General features: G+C 37.4%; 1 long non-coding RNA gene across 3 annotated transcripts in view; it reads right to left on the bottom strand.

The window, feature by feature from the left end:
- Positions 1–22,802, bottom strand: part of LOC138155859 (uncharacterized) — a 164,279-nt gene that overhangs the window by 39,641 nt on the left and 101,836 nt on the right. For 2 of the 3 annotated variants that reach the window (XR_011167009.1, XR_011167010.1), the window contains exon 3: positions 18,854–19,006. This is a non-coding gene — a long non-coding RNA (uncharacterized lncRNA). Of the gene's footprint in view, positions 1–14,422; positions 14,478–18,853; positions 19,007–22,802 lie in introns of all 3 variants that reach the window. The other variant, XR_011167011.1, reaches the window with a different exon arrangement.

Genomic DNA, 22,802 nt, shown 5'->3' with positions numbered 1-22,802 from the left:
GATATTGATGAGTGGTGTCAGTGTGCTGCTCCCTGCTAGCCCCATAGCCTCTGACAAATGCTGTGTTGCTAGATTCCTAGTCTTTTATTTTCTGACTTGGCTGGAATCTTCAAGGGAAGAGTGGGTGCTGCCATGATCTTTTGGTTTAAATTAAATTCAAGCTTTCTCCAAATATTTTAGAAAAGGCAAAAAAAGTTTGTGCTGGAATGATCAAAAAAGCCTCCCTTTTCATATTCCCTCAGGGACTTGGAAACTGACACATCTCATCTCCCCAGAAGACTATTCTTGATTTCATCTACCAAGTTCTTTAGAACAAAGAGTAGGATTCTCCCAGTTAATTAATGTTCTCAGGATCAGTGTTCTCTTTGGATACATCTTCCAGATCCAAGGACTTGGTTACCTCTGATTCACCCTACTTTGCAATGAGCATCACATATGCCTCCCAATTTCAATCCCTGAGGGTAGACTATAAGAATGGCCCAACAACTAATAAACATCCCTGAGATTCAGGGTCCCCCAATTTTCAAACTTTAAGTCCCTTCTACTTTCCCATGTAAATGAGTAGTTGGGAAAACAAAATCAGAGTTTGGTTTACCCCATTATTTCTTCTTCTTGTCTAACCTCATTCCTACCTTTCTCGTGTACAGATGCAAGTACCTTATAGCAAAGAGGGACGGGAACATTTCCTCACATACGCTCATAGACATTTATTTTTTTTTTATTTTTTTAAAGCAATTGGGGTTAAGTAACTTGCTCAAGGTTACATGGCCAGTTATTTCTGGGTGTGGTGCTAAGTATCTGAGCCCAGATTCGATCCCCAGGTCATCCCGACACTGAGGCCGGTGCTCTTACTCTCTGTGCTACCTGGCCGCCCTGCTCATAGACATTTAGAAGGCTGAAGCTGTGAGGAGCCCAAGGATCATGTGGTCCATTTGGCCTTAATTTGATAGATGAGCAATTTGAGGCTCAGAGGAGAGAGAGGATGATTCATAAACATAAATTTAGAGATAGAAGAGACCCTCAAGGTCATCTGATCTAACCACCTAATTTTACAATGGAGGAAACAGATCCAGAGAGGTTAATGTCACACAGGTAGATAGTAAGTGCCAAGTCACAATTTGGAGCTAGGTCCTATGATTCCAAATCCAGGACTCTTTTTGCTACTCTATACTGCCCTCCTGGGAGTATAGAAGGAAGCAAAACAGGCACAAGAAGTTTATGTTAGGACTCTCCTATTACCTTATTCTGTAATCAGTGGAAGCTATGAATGGATTAAACAATTTTAGAAAGCAATGAAAAATGCTATTTATTTCCTGACAGAGAGGTGATAGATAAGGGATGAAAAATGAGAAAGATACATGGATATACAATATATCTACATGAGGATAAATTGGTAGATGGACAATTAGGGAATTTGTTTGACTGTACATATTTTATAAGGAATTTGATTTTTTTTTCCAGTGGAAGAGAGAGAAAAAAAATTTCATTAATTTAAAAATACTTGTTTAATAATAGAGAGCATAGGGGTTTACAGGTGTGAAATGTTGCATGCATTTCAGATGGGGACACTGTATTGTAAGTTTTGCCTAATTGTTTTACTTTATTATAAGAGAACCCTCACAAGGTGGGAGTGATCTGGAAATGTTTGTAATGAAAAAAACAAAACCCCATCAATAAAACATTTTTAAAAGGAAGAAATTTAGAATTATGTGAGAAATGTCTCAAATTTTTTCATACTCTTTGACCCAAAGATTTTATTGTTAGGCATTTTCTCTAAGAAAGTCAAAGACTTTAAGAAGGAAAAAAAAGGACAAGGAGAAGCTAAATGGCACAGTGAATAGAACATGGGCCCTGGAGTCAGGAGGACTGAGTTCAAATCCACACTCAGACAGTTGACACACTTACTTGCTATGCAACCTTGGGCAAGACACTTAATCCCAATTGCCTTGTCTTCCCCCCTCAAAAAAAAAAAAGACATATGAAAAATATCATTGATGAGGCTTTAGGAGGAGTAAAGACCTGGAAACAAAATGAATTCCCATTGATGGGAAAATAGTTGAAAAAAGGTATTGTAAGGGACAGAGCCAAGATGGCATCTGAGTTCTCCCAAATTCCTCTTCACATAACAGTAAAATAATGCCTCAAAATTAATTATAGAGTGGGAAAAAACAAAATAATGGGGTGAAACAATTTTACAGCCCAAGACAACTTGGACGGTTGACAAGAAAGGAGGGAGAATGGAGCGCAGTCCCAAATAGACTGCACTACTGCAGGCCATGCCCCAAGAAACCAGCAGCAAGTCTTGGGGAAGACTGATCCAGAAGCTACAGCAGCAGCTCATGGCACTCTCAGCCCACAGATGGTAAGAGGGTCAGAAAACTGGTCAGAAGGAGATCATAAGGAACTCTTTTCTGGCCCTAGGTGCAAGACTCTGTTGCATTGCTAATATGTGGCTTCTTTGTCATAGTTCCAGGGGTAGGAGGTCTAGCAGGAGCAGGGACCCTGGTCACAATCCCATGGTGGAAAAGAGTACATGTAGCTGCTCATAGACCAGAGCACAGACCAGGAGAGAATTGACCACACCTTTTCTTAGATCACACTACCTTGAAAGAACTGAACACTTAGAGACCCCCAGAACTAGCTCTGAATACAACAGTACAAAAAAACTTAAATTTGAGACAGTGCCCTCTCCGCCCCAGGAGCTGAGCCCAATGTTAATAAAAAATTAAAAGTCAAGGAAAAAGCTGGAAAAATAAGCAAACATTAAAAAATAACCTGGCCATAGAAAGTTGCTATGGTGACACGAACTCAGAAGATGACAATGAGATTAAAGCAGCTACATGCAGTCTCAGAGAAAAAATGTAAAGAAAAACTCAAAAAGGATTTTAAAAACCAAATAAGAGAGGCAGAGAAAAATGGGATAAAAATATGAAAGTTATGCAAGAAACAGTCAACAGCTAGGTAAAGGAAGAACAAGAAATTTTGAGGAAAATAACACTTTAAAAAACAGAAAAGACCAAATGCTAAAAGAGGCACTAAAACCTACTGAAGAGAACTCTTTAAAAACTCAAATTGGCCACGTGGAGAAGAGACATAAAAACTCACTGAAGGAAAGAACTCCTTAAAAAGTAGAATTGGTCAAGTGGAAAAATAAATACAAAAGCTCACTAAAGAAAACAAAATCCATAAAAATTAGAATTAGACAAGTAAAAGCTAATGGTTCAATTAGACATCAAAAAACAACAAAAACAAAATCGAATGAAAAAATAGAAAAAAAAGTGAGATATCTCATCAGAAAAACAATTGATCTAGAAAATAGATTGAGGAGAGAGAATTTAAGAATTATCAGACTATCTGAAAGCCATGATAAAGAAAAAAGCCTAGAATTCATCTTTCAAAAAATTATCAAGTGGGGGGGCGGAGCCAAGATGGTGGAGTAGAAGCACGTCCTTCCCTTGGCTCCGGCTTCCACCCTCCCCAATCCATGTAAAAAGGGGACTCTAAACAAACTTTGGAGCTGCAGAACCCACAAAATGACACAGAGAAGCTAACCTCCCGCTGAGGACAGCCTAGCAGGACGGCAGGAATCCAGCACAGTGCTCTGGGAACCTAGCCCAGCCCCACACTGAGGCTTTAGACCCAGGGAGGGCCTGACCAGCCGCAGGCCAGAGGGACTTCAGATCAGCAGCAGCTGTGGCCGTTACCAGATTTATCAACACATAGACACAAAGGACAAAGTGAGAGGTCAGTGCAGTCTGGACTTTGGGACCAGTAAGTGGGAGTGCCTGGCTTTTACCCCCAGGGTGAAAAGCCGCTGAGACACCGGCACAGCCTGCCAGCCCCACATGGAGGCTTCAGCTCTTGGTCTACAGAGTGTAGGGGGACCAAGCACCAGTCTGAGGCGTAATCACTCTTGCTTTAACCTGCTTGGATCTGGATTGCAGTCTAGGGTGGAGGTTCTGGGGTGTGTGTCCAGCTTGCCAGAGGGTGTGGAGACCTCAGAGAGGGCACCCATCTAATACCTCTGGCAGCTGAGAAAACCCCAGCATTTGGGACGAAAGCTCCCCTGTCTGGTGGAAGAGTCCTACTGTGGTAAAAAGCCCAAAAGTCAAGTAATTGAGTGTCAAAATGAGCAGGCAAAGGAAACAAAGCAGACAGAAGATTCCAACAATACACTCCTATTTTGGGGACAAAAAGGAGCAAAGCATGGAACAGGAGGAGGAAAACAGTGAAGTCAGAACTCCTGCACCAAAAGTTTCAAAGGAAAATACAAGCTGGTTACAGGCCATAGAGGACCTTAAGAAAGATTTTGAAAACCAAATAAGAGAAGTGGAGGAAAAATTGGGAAGAGAAATGAGAACAATGCAAGAAAATTATGAAATGAGAGTCAACAGCCTGACTGAAGAAAATAATACCTTAAAAAACAGAATGACTCAAATGGCAAAGGAGGCTCAAAAAGGCAATGAGGAGAAGAATGCCTTAAAAAACTGAATTTGCCAGATGGAAAAAGAATCTCAAAGGCTCAATGAGGAGAATCATTGCTTCAGAATTAGACTGGAGCAAGTGGAAGCTAGTGACTTTATGAGAAATCAAGATGCTGTTAAACAGATCTAAACAAATGAAAGAATAGAAGGCAATGTGAAATATCTCATGGAAAAACCACTGACCTGGAAAATAGATCCAGGAGAGATAATTTAAAAATTATTGGACTACCTGAAAGCCATAACCAAAGCAAGAACCTAGAAATCATCCTCCAGGAAGTTTTCAAAGAAAACTGCCCTGATGTTTTAGTACCAGAGGGCAAAATAGAGGTTGAAAGAATCCACCAATCATCTCCTGAAAAAGATCCCAAAAAGAAAATTCCTAGGAATATTATAGCCAGGTTCCAGAATTCCCAGATTAAGGAGAGAATATTACAAGCAGCCAGGAAGAAACAATTTGAATATTGTGGAAACACAATCAGGACAACCCAGGATCTGGCAGCTTCTACACTGAGGGATCAAAGGGCTTGGAATATGCTATTCCGGAGGGCAAAGGAGCTGGGATTAAAACCAAGAGTAACCTACCCAGCAAAACTGAGTATCATGTTTCAGGGGAAAATATGGTCATTCAGTGGAATAGAGGACTTTCAAGCATTCTTGCTGAAAAAAACAGAGTTGAATAGAAAATTTGACATTCAGATACAAGAAGCAAGAGAAGCATGAGAAGGTAAACAGGGAAAAGGAATCATAAGGAACTTATCAAAGTTGAACTATTAACATTCCTACATGGAAAAACAATAATTGTAACTTATGAAACTTTTCTCAGTAGTTGAAGGGATTAGAAATATACATATATACATATATATATATATATATATTTGTCTATATATGAGGGTATATGGGCATATGAATGTGTGTATATATGTTTACAGGTATACATAGATAGAGGGCACAGGACCAATTTAACAGGAAGGAATGATACTTAAAAGGTGAAATTAAGAGGTGAGGGGAATATAATGAGAGGAGATGGGGAGAGACAGATTGAGGTAAACTATATCATACAGAAGAGGCAAGGGAAAATGGTTACAATGGAGGGGAAGAATAGGAAGGCAAAAGGGAATGGGTCAACCTTATTCCCATTGAATTTGGCTTGAGGAGGGAGTGAAATACACACTAAATAGGGTATCTCACCCTCCAAGAGAATGGGGGGAAGGGGATGAGAGGGGGGATGAGGGAAGGGAGGGTAGGCTGGGGGGAGGGAAGTTGGAAGCACTCACTTTTGAAAATAGACAGGATCAAAATAGAGAATAGAACAAGTGGGAGGTGGGTTAGGAGGGAGGGAAATATAGTCAGTCTTTTACAATATATCTACTATGTTATTGTTTTGCATTAGCCACACATGTACAACCTTTACTGAACTTCGTATCTTCCCAGTAAGGGTGGGTGACAAGGAAAGAAGGGAATGAATCTGGAATTGAAAGTTTTAAAATCAAATATTCAAATATATATATATATGTATATAAGTGTTTATATATATATACTATTATTAATACCATTTTACATGTAATTGGGAAATAAGATATACAGGCACTGAGGCATAGAGATCCACTGGAAAAAGTAGAAAGGGATATGGGAGAAAATATGGGAGAGAGCAGATTGGAGGAGGGGATATCCTGTGGGACTGCTATTTTGGGGCAGTGGGTAGGGGAAAATGGGGAGAAAATTTGTAACTCAAAATCTGGCAGAAATGAATGATGTAAATCAGAAGTTAATAAAGCATTAAAAAAAAACAAACAAAAAATAAAGTGAAAGAAAATAAAAGAAAAAAATTATTAAGGAAAACTACCCTGATATCTTAGATCCAGAGGGCAAAATAGGCATTGAAAAAATCCACCAATCACCTCCTGAAAGCTATCCCAGAATGAAAACTCACAGGAATCATATAGCCAAATTCCAGAGCTCCCAAGTCATGGAGAAAATATTGCAAACAGCCAGAAAGAAACAATTCAAATATCATAGAGCCACAATCAAGATAACACAACATTTAACAGTTTCTACATTAAAAGATTGGAGGATTTGGAACAAAATATTCCGGAAGGCAAAGGAGTTAGCATTGCAACCAAGAATCACCTACCCAAGCAAGACTGAGTAAAATCCTTCAGGACAAAAAGTGAAATTTAATGAATTAGAGGGTTTTAGTGATGAAAAGACCAGAGCTGAATAGAAAATAGGACATTTAAACACAGGACTCGAGATAAGGTTAACAGGAAAGAGAAATAATAAAGGATTCAGTAAAGGTTAAAGAGTTTATATACTACATGGAAAAATGATATTTGTAATTCCTAAAAACTTTTCCTTTATTAGGGCAGTGAGGAGTGTACTTACAGAGAGGGCATGCATGTGAGTTGACTATGATGGGATGGTATCCAAAAAATAAAACCAAAGGAATGTGAAAAGGGATGCACTGGAAAAAGGGGGAAATCTCACATAAAAGAGGTTCAAAAGAGTTTTTACAGTAAAGGAGAAGATGGGGATAGCAGGAAATGCTTAAATCTTACTCTTATCAGAATTGATTCAAAGAGGGAATAACACATACATTCAGTTGGGTATAAAAATCTAACTTATCTTAGAGGGAAGTAGAGGGGAAGGAGGATAACTGAAAGAGGTACTGATTGAAGAGAGGGCAGATTGGGGGAGGTGGTGGTCAGAAGCAAAACACTGTTAAGGAGAGACAGGGAGAAAGAAGAGAAAGAGAGGGGAAACAAAGATAAACCATGGTGAAAAGCAGGATAGAGGGAAATAAACAGTAAGCAATCATAACTGTGGATGTAAATGGAATAAACTCTCTCATAAAATGGAAGCAGATAGCAGAATGGATTAAAAACCATAATCCTGCAATATATTGTTTACAAGAAACACATTTGAAGCACAGAGATACATACAGAGTGAAAGTAAAAGGCTGGAGCAAAATATATTATGCTTCAGTTGAAGTAAAAAAAAGCAGGGGTAGCAATCCCAATCTCAGACAAAGCAAAAGCAAAAATAGATCTAATTAAAAGAGATAAGGAAGGAAACTATATCTTGCTAAAAAGGTACCATAGACAATGAAATAATATCAATACTAAATATATGCACTAAATGATATGCATCCAAATTCTTAAAGGAAAAGTTACATGAGTTAGAGGAAGAAATAGACAATAAAACTATACTAGTGAGGGATCTTAATTTTCTCCTCTCAAAACTAGATAAATCTAACCATAAAGTAAACAAAAAAAGGAAATGAATAGAATTTTAGATAAGTTAAATATTATAGACTTCTGGAGAAAATTGAATGGGAATAAAAGGGAATATACCTTTTTCTTAGCGGTACATGGCACCTATACAAAAATTGACCAAGTATTAGGGCATAAGAACTTCACAATCAAATGTAGAAAACCCTTCTGGTTTTAAATGCATACTTTTCAGGTCATAGTGCAATAAAAAAAAGTATATTCAATAAAGGGCCATGGAAACATAGATTAAAAATTAGTTGGAAACTAAATAATCTACTCCCAAAGAGTGGATCAAAGAACAAATCATAGAAATAATAATTTCATTAAAGAGAATGACAAAAATGAGACAACATACCAAAATTTATGAGATATGATCAAAGCAATACTTAGGAGAATTTTTTTTAAAGCAATTGGGATTAAGTAACTTGCTCAAGGTAACACGGCCAGTTATTTCTGGGTGTAATACTGAGTGTCTGAGCCCGGGATTCGATCTCCAGGTCATCCCAACACTGGAGCCGGTGCTCTTACTCGCTGAGCCACCTGGCCAGCCTACTTAGGGGAATTTTACATCTTTAAATGTTTACATCAATAAAATCAAAAAAGAATGATCAATGAATTGGGCATGCATCTAAAAAAAAACTAGAAAAAGAATAAATTAAAAATCCCTAGTTAAACATCAAATTGGAAATCCTGAAAATCAAAGGAGAGATTAATAAAATTGAAAGTAAAAAAAATTACTAAAATAATAACTAAAACTAGGATCTAGGCTTTGAAAAAAACTAATAAAATAGATAAACTATTGGTTAATTGGATTTAAGAAAGAAGAAACCCAAATTACCAGGATCAAAAAAAAAATGAAAATGATGAATTCACCACCAATAAAGAGGAAATTAAAGCAACTATTAGGAACATTATACCCAACTATATGCCAATGAATCTGACCATCTAAGTGAAATGAATTAATATTTACAAAAATATAAATTGCCAAGATTAATAGAAGAAATAGAATACTTAAATAATGCTATCTTAGAAAAAGGACGTTCAATAAGTCATTAATGAACTACCTAAAAAAAATATCTCCAGAACCAGATGGATTCACAAGTGAATTATACTGAACATTTAAAGATTAATCCCAATACTATGTAAACTATTTGGAAAAATAGGCAAGGAAGGAATTCTTTTCCTTTTATGACACAAATATGGTGCTGATATCTAAACCAAGAAGAACAAAAAACAGAGAAAGAAAACTATAGACCAATTTCCCTAATAAATACTGATGCAAAAATTTTAAATACTATCAAAGAGATTACAACATTATATCACTAAGATCATACCCTATAACCAGGTGGTATTTATATCAGGAATGCAGGACTGATTCAATATTAGGAAAACTTATCAGCATAATTGACCATATCAATAACAAAACCCAAAAAATCGTGAGACTATTTCAATAGATGAATAAAAAGCTTTTGACAAAATGCAACACCCATTCCTATTAAGAACACTAGAATAGGGGCGGCCAGGTAGCACAGCGAGTAAGAGCACTGGCCCCAGTGTTGGGATAACCTGGGGATCGAATCTGGGCTCAGACACTTAGCACCCACCCAGAAACACCTGGCCGTGTAACCTTGAACAAATTACTTAACCCCAATTGCTTTTTAAAAAAGAACACTAGAATATGTTGGAATAAATGGAACTTTCTTCAAAATAATTAGTATCTATGCAAAACCATCAGCAAGTATTATCTGTAATGGGTATATGCTAGAAGCCTGCCCAATAAGATAGGGTAAAGCAAGGATGTCCATTATCATTACTGTTATTCAATAATGTTCAAGAAAGACTAGCTATAGCAAGAAAAGAAACAGAATAGTCAATGAGGAAACAAAACCATCACTCTTCATAGATGATATGATAGCATACAGAGAATCCTAGAGAATCAACTAAATAACTAGCTGAAATAATTAACAGCATTAGCAAAGTTGCAGGATATAAACCCCACACAAATTGTCAGCATTTCTGTACATTATCAGCAAAGTCCAGAAGCAAAAGACAGAAAGAGAAATTCCATTTAAAATAATTGTAGACAATATAAAATACTTGGGAGTCTACTTGCCAAGATAAACTCAGGAATTCTATGAACACAATTACAAAACACTTTTCACAAAATAAAGTCAGATCTGAACAATTGGAAATATATTAATTGTTCATTGGTAGGTCAAGTCAATATGATAAAAAAAAATTACAATTATAATTAAATTAATAATTATCTCATCAAGCCAGTAAAAATAATGACAAAATTTATCTGGAGGAACAAAAGGTGAAGAATATCAAGGGAATCAATATAGAGTGGGTTGTCAAATGGTGAAAAAAAAAAAGTGGTTTTTGGAGCCCCTCTCTATACCCCTTCCCTCAGTGGTACCCAGTTCCTTCCTTCAGATATTTAGGACCTCCCTGATCTCTTCTTCTTCCCCAACAAACCTGCACCCAAATCTTTCATTTACACCATGACATTATCATTGATTGTTAGTATTAGAAAGGATGTTAGAGATCGCAATTGCCAATCCTGGCATTTTATAGATCAGGAAACTTGGACACCTGCTTTACATGGTCATAGTCAAAGGGTTCCTCATCTCTAAATTAATTTTCCCATTTTGAACTGTTCTCACTAAAACCATTCCTCAGGGGGCGGCCAGGTCGCTCAGAGAGTAAGAGCACCAACCCCAGTGTCGGGATGACCTGGGGATCGAATCCGGGCTCAGATACTTAGCACCACACCCAGAAATAACTGGCCCTGTAACCTTGAGCAAGTTACTTAACCCCTATTGCTTTAAAAAAAACCATTCCTCAGCTTAATCTTCCATGTGGACCATCAGGTGGTCCCTACATGGTCTCCACATTAATTTTTGCCAAGAAGGGTGTTGCAAAATTCCAGGCACTCTGCCAAAGTTTGTTCTTATGAAAACTCATCTACCCCTTTTTAACTACCTATATGAAATAGTCCATAACAAATTCCTCCTAAAAACCAAGGGTTTTTTTTCTATTTTTATGTGCCAAGTTTGGGAGGGTTTCCCTAATATTTAATGACTAAAGTTCCTCCACCAAATTCCTTCTATGATGGACTAACACGTCATGGAGGTGAACCTGGGTTCTCAAAGGCTACAATAGCAGAATATAAGCTCTGGCAAGTTCTACCAAACAGGAAAGTTTCAAGTCCAGGTCCAACAATTGTTTGTGTCTGTCAAATGAAGAACAGCCAACATCAGCAGAGATGTATATCCACTCTAAGTAATGATGTTGGGGTAGGAGTAGGAGGGGTCACTCCAGCTCATCAAAACTCTCTATATAATCATACGATCTGCCTTGATGGAGGAAGTGCCTACAGTGATGCAATGAAAGGTCTTTCTAAAATATGAAATAAGTACATTATATTACTTGTTTGGGATTCATTGCTTTAACTAGAGATTGAGCAGGGTGACATCCAAGCTCTCTTGCAATTTTAAGATTCTAAGATTATATGAGAGTTCATTAGCAGCATTAGCATAAAATTCATCAAAGAAGCTTTTTAAAGCAACATATAACAAAGCTCAAAATCAGAGATAGAAAGACAAAGCCAGAGAGGGACAGAGAGACATAAGTGAATGGAGAGAGAGAGAGAGAGAGAGAGAGAGAGAGAGAGAGAGAGAGAGAGGATGGATGGTTAGATAGATGTAGACAGACACCAGATTTGTGATCTTTTCTGGTAGTCATAATCTAAAAATTAACAGTCTGACACCTATCTGATTTTCCAGTCTTATCTCATATTACTCTCCTTCCCAAGAGTCTACAATCCAGACAAACTGGAGTATTCAGACATTCTCTAAATTCAACCTTCCATTTCTGATCTCCACATCTTTGCATAGAATCATAAATTTTTAGAATTGAAAGGGATCTCAGAGTCATTCTAATTCAACTTTTACTAGAAAAATGATTCTCCCTGCAAGATATCCAACTAGTGGTCACACAGCTTTTTTTTTCAAGTGAAAAGAACATACTCTCATCCAAGGAAGCCCATCCCATTTTTCTAACTTTTAAGGAGATTTTGCTTACATCAAGGCTGAATTTTCCTCCTTTCAAGTATTTACTACAAGTTCTATCATTTTGTCCCAAGCAAAGCAAATCTAATCCCTCTTCCCCAATGATACCCTTCGAATCTATGGAAGCAATTCTTGTATCCTTCCAAGCCTTTTGTTTTCCTGGCTAAACACCTACAATTCCTTCAACCAGTCCTCATGTAGTTGACCTGTCCTGGAAGAACTTTTTCAAAGCTAATTCAGCTTATCACAGCCCTTGCTAAAATGTGGCACTTGCTTGAAATAACTGGGTCCGATATTCCAGAGGTATCCAGGATAAAATATAATGGAATAATTATATACCTAATCCTGTCTCCATTGACTCTCAATGCAACCTAAAATCACATTTTAGCTTCTCTCTCATTCTGTTACCTGAGTTTTAAATCCACTAAAACCCCCAGACCTTTTTCAGACTAACTATTCTCCAAGAGAGGCGTGCTGTGTATTCTTCCAGGAAAGTGTAAGCTCTTTCAGATTAGGAACTTTTATGTTTTTATCTTTGTTCACCCCACACCTAACTAACTCACTGTCAGGTAAAAATACAGTGTTGAATAAATGCCTGTTGAATTGAATTCAGTGAGCCTGATGGCCACATTGACAATTGAAGCTATTACTGAATATAATAGCTTGGGAATAGGGATTCATTATAGTCCCAAACAAATCTCATCAAGACAGAGATCATTGCAAATAGTCAGTAGGCAGATAGATAATACAATCAACAGAGAGCTGGACTAGTTCCCTGTCAAGAAGACCTGAGTTCAAATCTAGCCTCAGACACTTACTAGCTGTGTGATACTGGCCAAGTCACTTAATCTATTTGCTTCTGTTTTCTCAGTAATAAAATGGAGATAATGACAGCATCTTCCTCTTCAAAAGATAAAATGAGAGTATTTGTAAAGTGCTTATCACAGTGCCTAGCACATAGTAGGTACTATATGGATGCGTGTGTGTATATATATATATATGTATGTATGTATGTATACTCCTTTCTGCACTCTACAGGGCTTAGCCAAATTGGTCTTCTAGTTATTCTTCACTCACAATAATACATTTCCCAATTTGATTCCTTTGTACTGGCTTCTCCCATGCCTGAAATGTGCTCCTTACCTTGGAATCCCTTTTTTTTCCTCAAGATCCCCTCATATACCATCTACTACACGAAGTGCTTTTCCTGATTCCACCCTTCTCCCAGCTCTGAGCTAGTACATCTAGCTCACAAAATAACTTCATATTTATTCTTTTATATACTCTATTCTAATTTATAAACATGTTGCCTCTCTTGACAAAATGTAAGTTCCTTGGGATAAGGGATTATTTCATTTTGTCTTTGTAAGCTCAGCACTAAGCAGTATCTGCTATATAGTAGGCATTTGTTGAGTACCTTAGACATATAGCTGTTTGACCCTGGGCAAGTCTCTTAACTTCTTCTGTGCCTCATTTTCCTCACTGTTAGATGACAAAATAATAGCACCTACTTCAAAGGATTGTTGTGAGGACTAAATGAGATAAGACATATACAATACTTTAAAATACTATATAAATGCTAGCTATTGTTATTATTGTTATTTTACTTACACAAATTTAACTGGATACTTAAATCAAGGAAAGAGGTTACAAGAAGAATATGTGTTTTTTTTTAATATGTGATACATTCAACAAAAACATTTACAATGTTCTAGATTCAATTGTAGAGAAACCTAGATGACTCAGTGGATAGAGTTCTGGGTCTGGAGTCAGAAAGACCTAAGTTCAAATCTGGTCTCAGATGTTTACCAGCTGTGGGACTCTGGGCAAGTCACTTAAACTGTGTTTGCCTTAATCCACTGGAGAAGGAAATGAAAAATCACTCCTGTATCTTTGCCAAGATTTTTGTGTTGGCATGCTATGGTCCATGGGTCACAAAGAGTCAGACACAAATGAACGACCAAACAACAAGAAATATAACTTCTAACAGCCCAAATCTGAATACATGTAGGCACTTCACAGGATTCTTCATTCACATTAATCATGACTTAGCCATAATTAATTGGTCTTCAGCTCCTAAGAATTCTGATAGAGATACCTAGGGCCATTCAGGACAGAAGAAAAGCACCTAATGAGAGTCTTCAAACCACAGTAGAAACATCTGTTATAGCGTAAATGAGATGCTGCAAGAAAAGCATTTTGTAAACCATGAGGTAAAAAATCAATATTAGTTATTACTGTTAGGCACAAAGTGTTCCTATCAATGAGTCACAGATACAGCAAGATCCTGATGAACTGTCCAATTCAACAAAGAAATATTACCTTTTTTTCAGGATTGTTTTGATATCAGGTGTATTTTATTGTTTGCTAAGCATTCAAAAACATAATCCATATTCACATGTTCACAAACACACTACACACATGTGCACATGCACATACATATCTGTTCACACAAGCATTTCTTACTTGCTCAGATCCAGACTCTTGGTGTAATCATAAACTATTGGAGGAAGTGCTTTGTAGTGGAAAGAACATTGGCCTTGAAGTAAAAAAACAAAACAAAACCTGAGTTTAAATCCTTCCTTTAGATACTTACAGATATCAGATCTGGACAAGTCATTTAATTTCTCTAAACTTCATTTTTCCTATCTCTAAAAAGAGGATAATGACAGAATTAGTGCACAGAGTTGTTATGATGATAAAATGAGTTAAACCCTGAAAACACTATAAAAATGTCAGCCATTCTGTTTGCTGGAGAAGGAAATGGCAAACCACTCCAGTATACTTGCCAAGAAAACCCCAAGTAAAGTCAAAAAGAGTCAGACGGAAAAACAACTAAACAACATTTTTATATTTATCATTATCACCTCCTGAGGTAGGCAATTCTACCTTTGGAAGTTTTTTCTTCCTTATGTCAAATGTAAATTTGCAAATTCTTCCCACCATGTTCTAGGGCCAAATAACACAAATTTTGAATTCATGTCTTTTAAGATTGGTTGAAGGAACTGGGGATGTTTTGCCGGAGAGAAAAGTCTTCAAGGCTTTCAAGTATCTGAAGAATTGTCACCTGGGAAAAGAATCAGAATTATGTTCTTTGGACCCAGAAGGTAGAACTTGAAACATTGGGTAGAAATTGCAACGATGCAAATTTCGGTTTGACATAAGAGAAAACTTCTGATGATACTGAAGGCCTTTGAAGAATCAATGTGCCCCTCTATGGACTGAGAAAGACTTAGGCCTCCTAGTTTGTCTCCTTTCTCGAGTCTCTTATCATTTCTATCCATCCTTACCAAAATGATTTTCCTTAAACAGAGATATGACCACATCACTCCCCTAGTCAATAAACTCTAATGGTTCCCAATTTCCTCTCAGAAAAACCATAACTCTTCTGCTCAGCTTTTGAAACCCTCCACAAATGACCCTAATCTATCTTCCTAGTTCCACTCAACATTATTCCTCTTCTCACTCTCTGGGATCCAGCCAAAGAGGCCTTCTCTCTATTCTTCAAATGACACGCTATTTGTTGTGCATTTGCTTTGGTCATATTCCATGTCTAGAATGCACTCTCTCATCACTTGGACCAATGAATGAAAAACCCAAGAGACAAAGTTCCTACGCAAATTTTTTTTTATTTTTTGGTTTACAGCATTCATTTCCACAAGATTTTGAGTTACAAACTTTCTCCCCATTTTTCCCCTACCCACCACCCCAAAACAGCGAGCCCACTGAATATCCCCTCCCCCAATCTGCTCTCTCCTATATCTTTCCCTATCCCCCCTCCAACTTTCCAGTGGGGTATGGTGAATCTCCATGCCCCAGTGCCTGTATATCTTATTTCCCAGTTACATGTAAAATAATAATAATAATAATAATAAATTTTAAACAATTGATTTTAAACCTTTGAATTCCAGATTCTTTCCTTACCTCCCTCATCACCCACCCTTACTGGGAAGATAAGCAATTCAATATAGGTTGTACATGTGTAACTATGCAAAAGATTTCCATAGTGGATATATTGTGAAAGACTAACTATATTTCCCTCCATCCTATCCCACCCCCCACTAGTTATATTCTCTACTTTGATCCTGTCCCTTTTCAAAAGTGGGTGCTTCCAACTTCCCTCCCCTCCCCCAGCCTGCCCTCCCTTCCATCATTCCCCCTCTCTTCCGCTTCCGCCTACTCTCCTTTAGGGTGAGATACCCTATTTAGTGTGTATGTCATTCCCTCACTAAGCCCAATTCAATAAGAATAAGGTTGACTCATTCCCTTTTATCTTCCTGTTCTTCCCCTCCATTGTAACAGTTTTCCCTTGCCTCTTCTATATGAGATAATTTAATCCATTCTGTCTCTCCCCATCTCCTCTCATTATATTCCTCTCTCACCTCTCAATTCACCTTTTAAGTATCATCCCTTCCTATTCATTTGGTTTTGTGCCCTCTATGTATACCTATGTACACATATATACATGCACTGACATATGTATTCATATGCCCATATACCCTCCTATATAGACATATATGTGTATATGTATATGTATATATACACATTTCTATTCCCTTCAACTCTTCTCATACTAAAGAAAGTTTCATAAATTACAATTATTGTTTTTCCATGTAGGAATGTAAATAGTTCAACTTTGATAAGTTCCTTATGATTTCTTTTCCCTGTTTACCTTCTCATGCTTCTCTTGCTTCTTGTATCTGAATGTCAATTTTCTATTCAACTCTGGTTTTTTCATCAAGAATGCTTGAAAGTCCTCTATTCCATTGAATGACCATATTTTCCCCTGAAACATGATACTCAGTTTTGCTGGGAAGGTGATTCTTGGTTTTAATCCCAGCTCCTTTGACCTCCAGAATATCATATTCCAAGCCCTTCAATCCCTCAGTGTAGAAGCTGCCAGATCCTGTGTTATCCTGATTCTGTTTCCATAGTATTAAAATTGTTTCTTCCTGGCTGCTTGTAATATTTTTCTCCTTGATCTAGGAACTCCAGAACCTGGCTATAATACTCCTAGGAGTTTTCTTTTGGGGATCTTTTTTCAGGAGGTGATCAGTGGGTTCTTTCAACCTCTATTTTGCCCTCTGGTTCTAAAACATCAGGGCAATTTTCCTTGAAAATTTCTTGAAGGATGATTTCTAGGTTCTTTTTTTGATCATGGCTTCCAGGTAGTCCAGTAATTTTTAAATTATCTCTCCTGGATCTATTTTCCAGGTCAGTGGTTTTCCCAATGAGATATTTCACATTATCTTCTATTTTTTTTCATTTGTTTGGATCTATTTAATAGTATCTTGATTTCTCATAGTCACTAGCTTCCATTTTCTCCAATCTAATTCTGAATGAATGATTCTCTTCAGTGAGCTTTTGAGATTCTTTTTCCATCTGGCAAATTTGGCTTTTTAAAGCATTCTTCTCCTCATTTGGCTTTTTGAGCCTCTTTTGCCATCTGAATCTATTTTTAAGGTGTTATTTACTTAAGTCAGGTTGTTGACTCCCATTTCATACTTTTCTTGCATCATTCTCATTTCTCTTCCCAATTTTTCCTCCACTACTCTTATTTGGTTTTCAAAATCCTTCTTAAGCTCCTCTATGGCCTGTAAGCAGCTTATTCTTTTGTTGGAAGCTTTTGGTGCAAGAGTTTTGACTTCACTGTCTTCCTCCTGTTCCATGCCCCAATTCTTTTTGTCCCCAAAAAAGGAATCCAAAGTTGGACCACTGTGCTTGCCTTGCTTCCCTCGCTTGCTTATGTTGCCACTCAATTACTTGACTTTTGAGCTTTTTGTCACAGCAGAACTCTTCTACCAGAGGGTGGAGCTTTGTCCCAATTACTGGGGTTTTCTCAGCTGCTAGAGGTATTAGTTGGCTGCCCTCTCTGAAGCCTCCACATGCTCAGGGACATTGGCCATGAACCCTAGGACCTCCACCCCAGACAGTGATCCAGATCTAAGCAGGTTAAAGCAACAGCAATTATTCCTCAGATTGGACGCTTGGTCCCCCTACAATCTGCAGGCCAGGAGCTCTGAAGCAGCCATTCCTCAGCCACTTCTTGCCCCAGGGACAAAGGCTGGACTTCTCTCCCAAACTCCCAGGTCCCAAAGTCCACACTGCACTGACCTCTCACTTTGTCCTTAGCATCTATGGGTTGCTAATTCTGGAAACCACCACAGCTGCTGGTGATCTGAAGTTTCTCCAGCTGGCAGCTGGTTGTGGCTTCCCTGAGGCTAAAACCTCCAGATCTCGGGGCTGGGCTCAACAACCAGAACGCTGCACTGGCCCCTTCCTGCCAGCCTGCCAGACTGTCTTCAGTGGGAGGTTAGTTTCTCTGTGTCATTTTGTGAGTTCTGTAGCTCCAAAATTTGTTTAGAGTCACTTTTTACATGAATTGGAGGAGGTAGGAGCAGGAGCCCCACGGAAGTCCTGTTTCTACTCTGCCATCTTGACTCCACCCCCATCCTGTGCAATTAATAATCAATTTATCAATTGGGCTAGTTCAGGAGTGGGGAACCTGCAGCCTCAAGGTCTCATGTGGCCTTCTAGATCCTTGGGTGTGGTCTTTTGACAGTCCAAGTTTTAGAGAATGAATCCTTTTATTAAGGAGATTTGTTCTGTAAAGATTGTATTTAGTCAAAGGGTTTCACTTAACAACCTAGAGGACCACATGTGGCCTCAAGGCTATAGGTTCCCCATCCCTGGTCTAGCTGATAATCAATAAATTGATGGTTAGTAGTTTCTCTTGGCAACCAAAGAGACCCAGTGGAGACACTGAATGCTTTAATTAACTTTGTGAAATAGAATGTCCCTGACAACTGAAACTCAACCCTGACTGGTGGACATTTAATGAGGAGGTAGTCTAGAGCTTGTACTGCAGAGAACTTGGCTTGATCATGAGACTTGGACACCTCCAACAATCTGGACAAGAGAATCCATCTCCATTCATACCATTCTGATTGATTTTCTCCTTCATGAACTGAGCTCTAATGGAAGGATACAAAGACAGAGGATCATTTCCTTTGGGTTGAGGACTCACCAAGACTGGATTCTGTTTATACTTTTAACAGAAGTAAGGTCTCCTAGTTGGTTGGGGTCCTACACAAGATTGAAGAGCATGTACCTTAAGGGCTAGGACAATCTCATCAATCAGTCATGACCTTCAGAGATAGACTTTTTACAGGGGCTGGACCTGAGTTGAGGAAACAAAGGAGAAAAGCCTGGGTTACAAATTAATCATTGGTTATTAATATAATAGTAAAATCATTTTTCTTACTCAAAAAATTCCTCTTTTCCCTCAAGATACAGCTCCCACACCATCTTCTGCATGAAGCTTTTTCTGGTGCCTACAATTGCTAGTGCTCTCCCTCCTTGGAATTTTTTTTTTTGAGAAATTTAAAGAGCTTCAGCTATGATGCTCCAAGGTTTGCCCCTCCTATCTTCTCTAGTGTTGTATGGGACCCAGACTTCTCTACTCCTAAGAAGGACAATCAGTCAGGAGCTCATGTGACATGTCTGGTTTTCCTTTGGAGTTTTGTGTAGACAACAGTTCAGTCATGTGGTTCTTGAGAGTCAGAGAATAGGGTCCACCCAAGGGAGAGCTACCCAAGCAAAAATGTGTTCTACAGATTTTGTCCCAGAGCTACATATCTGATCTTTTATTCCTGACCTCAATTGTCTATCCTTGAAGGATATTGTCTGAGGGGAAGCTGAGGACAAACTTTGACATTAAGGTTCTGTGACTTTGTTCCCTAAATTAATGCAAACATTTATTTCTGTAACCTCCTAGTAGCCTAAATTTCATTGAAACCTCATGAGCTATGGATTTAAAAGACCTGAGCTCAAAGCCCATCTCTGATGCTTACTATCTGTGAGAATCTGGAGCGACTGGACTAGATGACCTAAGAGGTTCCTTCCAGCTCAAAATCCATTCATGATTCGTACATGAATCATATTACATAATATATGTTACAAATTCAGAAGATATATTCACTTGGAAAATATTTTCAGTCACCTAATTGACCCAACATTTAACACACTTATTAAGTACCTACTGGGTTTAGAGTACTGTGAGATAGAAGAAAGATTAAATAAGACATAATGGCTGGCTGCCTTCATGAAGCTTAGAGATTTTTTTTCTTAATAGTTTTTTTTCCAATCACATGTAAAGAAAAATTTTAACATTCACTTTTTTTATTTTGAGTTCCAAATTTTCTCTCTCCCTCCATCATTTATCTTCTTCCCTAAGCAATTTGATATAGGTTATATATGTGCAATCATGTAAAATATATTTCCATACTAGTCATGTTGCAAAAGAAGAAACAGACAAAAAGATTTTTTAAAATATAGTGAAAATAGTATGTTTCAATCTGCATTCAGACTCCATCAGTTCTTTCTCCAGAAATGGATAGCATTTTCCATTATGAGTCCTTTGGAATTGTCTTGGATCATTGTTTTGCTGAGAATCAGCTTAGCATTTAAAAGAGAGATAAGAGACAAATATAAATAACTCTAATACGCAATGTTCCATATGGTTTCAAGATTAGAGACTGGACCAGAAAATATAAGTTAAGAATCCTTTTAAGTATATCAAAATTCATTACTCGACTCATTTAAAAAGACAGAGATAAGAAAAACAGAGCAGTCACACCAAAATAAAGACATCACTTTGTTCCATCAAATTATCGAATATGATGATTATACATATTCCACTTACCTTAGACAAAGGGCTCTTAACATGGATTTTGAGAACTTTTTTAAACAATTATTTCAATTTAATTGGTTTCCTTCATAATCCTATGTATTATATTTTATGCCTTTAAAAACAATAATCTAAGAAGATATCCATAGGCTTCCCCAGACCTCCAGAGGTTCTAGAACACAAATAGTAGTTAGGAACCCTTGTCTTAAACTGAAGAGAATAAATTCACAGATTTAAAACAAGAAGAGATAGTGGAGAACATATATTTCTGATTCTGGGTTAGGTCATGATTTAAGGGATGGACCTTTTCAAAGATCTTTAGTATTTTCTTTCCAGGGGAATTAAGAATGGAAAAGAAAGTAATATGAGCAAAAACACTGAGCACATCTATATTTAGTATTCAATATCTCTGTTTGGGAGAAATTATTATATAAAATTATGGAATTATAAATTTGGAAGAAGGAAAGTAATTCAGAAGTCATCTAACATAACCCATTCTATTTAAAAATAGGGAAACTACTTTGGAACTCAAAACTTTTTTAAGTAACAAATATTAAAAATTGTTTTTGCAAGTAATTAAGAAAAAATAAAATATTATTTGGAAAAAAAGGAAATAAATGAGGAAACTGAGACTCAGAGTACTGATGATGCTATCTACTTCCTGACAGAGAGGTTAGGGGCTGTTGGTGCAGACTGAGACATATAAGTTTTGGATATGACCAATGTGAAAATTAACTTTGCTCAAACTCTGCACATTTGTTGCAAAGGTTTTGTTTTACCTGAAAGCAATGATCAAAAAAAAAAAAAGAATCTTGATATAAAAATACAAGAAATAATTAAAGAATATGGTCCTCGCACATTAGAATAAGAGGGGAAAGTAGAAATAGGAAAAAAAAATCCACCTATCACCACCTAAAAGAGATCCTATGAGGAAAACCTGCAGGAATATTATAGTCAAAATCTGAAATCCCCAAATCAAGGTTAAAATATTGTGAGCAACAAGAAAAAAAATTAAGGGGCAACTAGGTGGTGCGGTGAATAGAGCAGTGGTCCTGGAGTCAGGAGGACCTAAGTTCAAATGTGACTTCAGACACTTAACACTTACTAGCTGTGTGATGTTGGGCAAGTCACTAAACATCAATTGCCATGCTTTCCCCACTTCCCAAAAAAAGAAACCAGAAAGAAAATTTTAGATATGGTGGTGCCACAATTAGAATCACACAAGACCTAGCAGTGGCAACCATGGGTCTTGGAATATGATATATTGAAGAGCAAAAGAACTGGGGTTCCAGCCAAAAATATCATAGCCAGCAAAGCTAAGCATAATTCTGAATTAAAAAAAGGACATTTAATGAATTATCAGACTTTTGGGACTTTGTTTAAAAAAAAATACCTGAACATAATAGAAGATTTGACATATAAGTGCCAAGAGAAATATAAGGCACATGCTAAAGGCTAATTATAAGAGACTCAATAAGGATAGACTGTTTGCCTTTTATGTATGTAAAATGTAAAACATATGTCTAAGATTGTTATAAGTAATTGGGTAGTTCATAATAAAGACTGGGGCATACCTGAGTATGATATGACTTTAAAAAGTGAAACTGTTAAAATAAAAATAAAATAAATAAAAAAGTAAAACTGTTTAGGAACAGCTAAAATGAATAATTATCTCATACAAATGAGGTATGATAGGAAGAAGCAACACCAAGGAATTAGGTGGGGGAGGAGGGCTGTTAGTTCTAGAAACCTCCTTTCATCAGGAAGGTGCTCAAGAGGGAACAATACATCTATATCTAGAAGAGTATAGAAGTCTTCTAAATTCAGAAAGAAATAAAACGCTAAGGGGAGAGGGAGGAAGAAGAGGACAAGGGAGTGATCTCTGGAGGGAAGGGTGAGGGAACTGGGTAAGGAGGATATAAAAGGATGTTTAGATCAGTAGGAATGAGAAGATAAGGGAGGGTTCTTTTAGGTCAAAGGTGGGAATAAAAAGGAGGTTTAGAGTTATAGAAATGGGAGAATAAGGGAGGGATCCTGGTGGGGGGATAAGTTAAGTAATAGGAGGGCAAGGCAGCAAATAGAAGTGAAGTAAAGGAGTCAGGAGGGATAGGAAATAAGGGATATACACAAACATAAAACAAAGATCAGGAGTAGAATTTGTCAGGGAAAGAATATATGTATGTATGTATGTATATGTGTATGTGTATATATGTGTGTGTTTATATATGTATATGTATGTATATATCTATATCTAAATATATCCATGCTTAATTGTAGCTGGGGGGGG

Source organism: Petaurus breviceps, unplaced genomic scaffold (assembly GCF_028583685.1).
Source record: "Petaurus breviceps papuanus isolate PSGF00001 unplaced genomic scaffold, PetGlider_PUasm1.0 98, whole genome shotgun sequence".
Lineage (NCBI taxonomy): Eukaryota > Metazoa > Chordata > Mammalia > Diprotodontia > Petauridae > Petaurus > Petaurus breviceps.
Note: the sequence above shows the minus strand (reverse complement) of the source record. Positions and strands in the feature narration are given on the sequence as shown.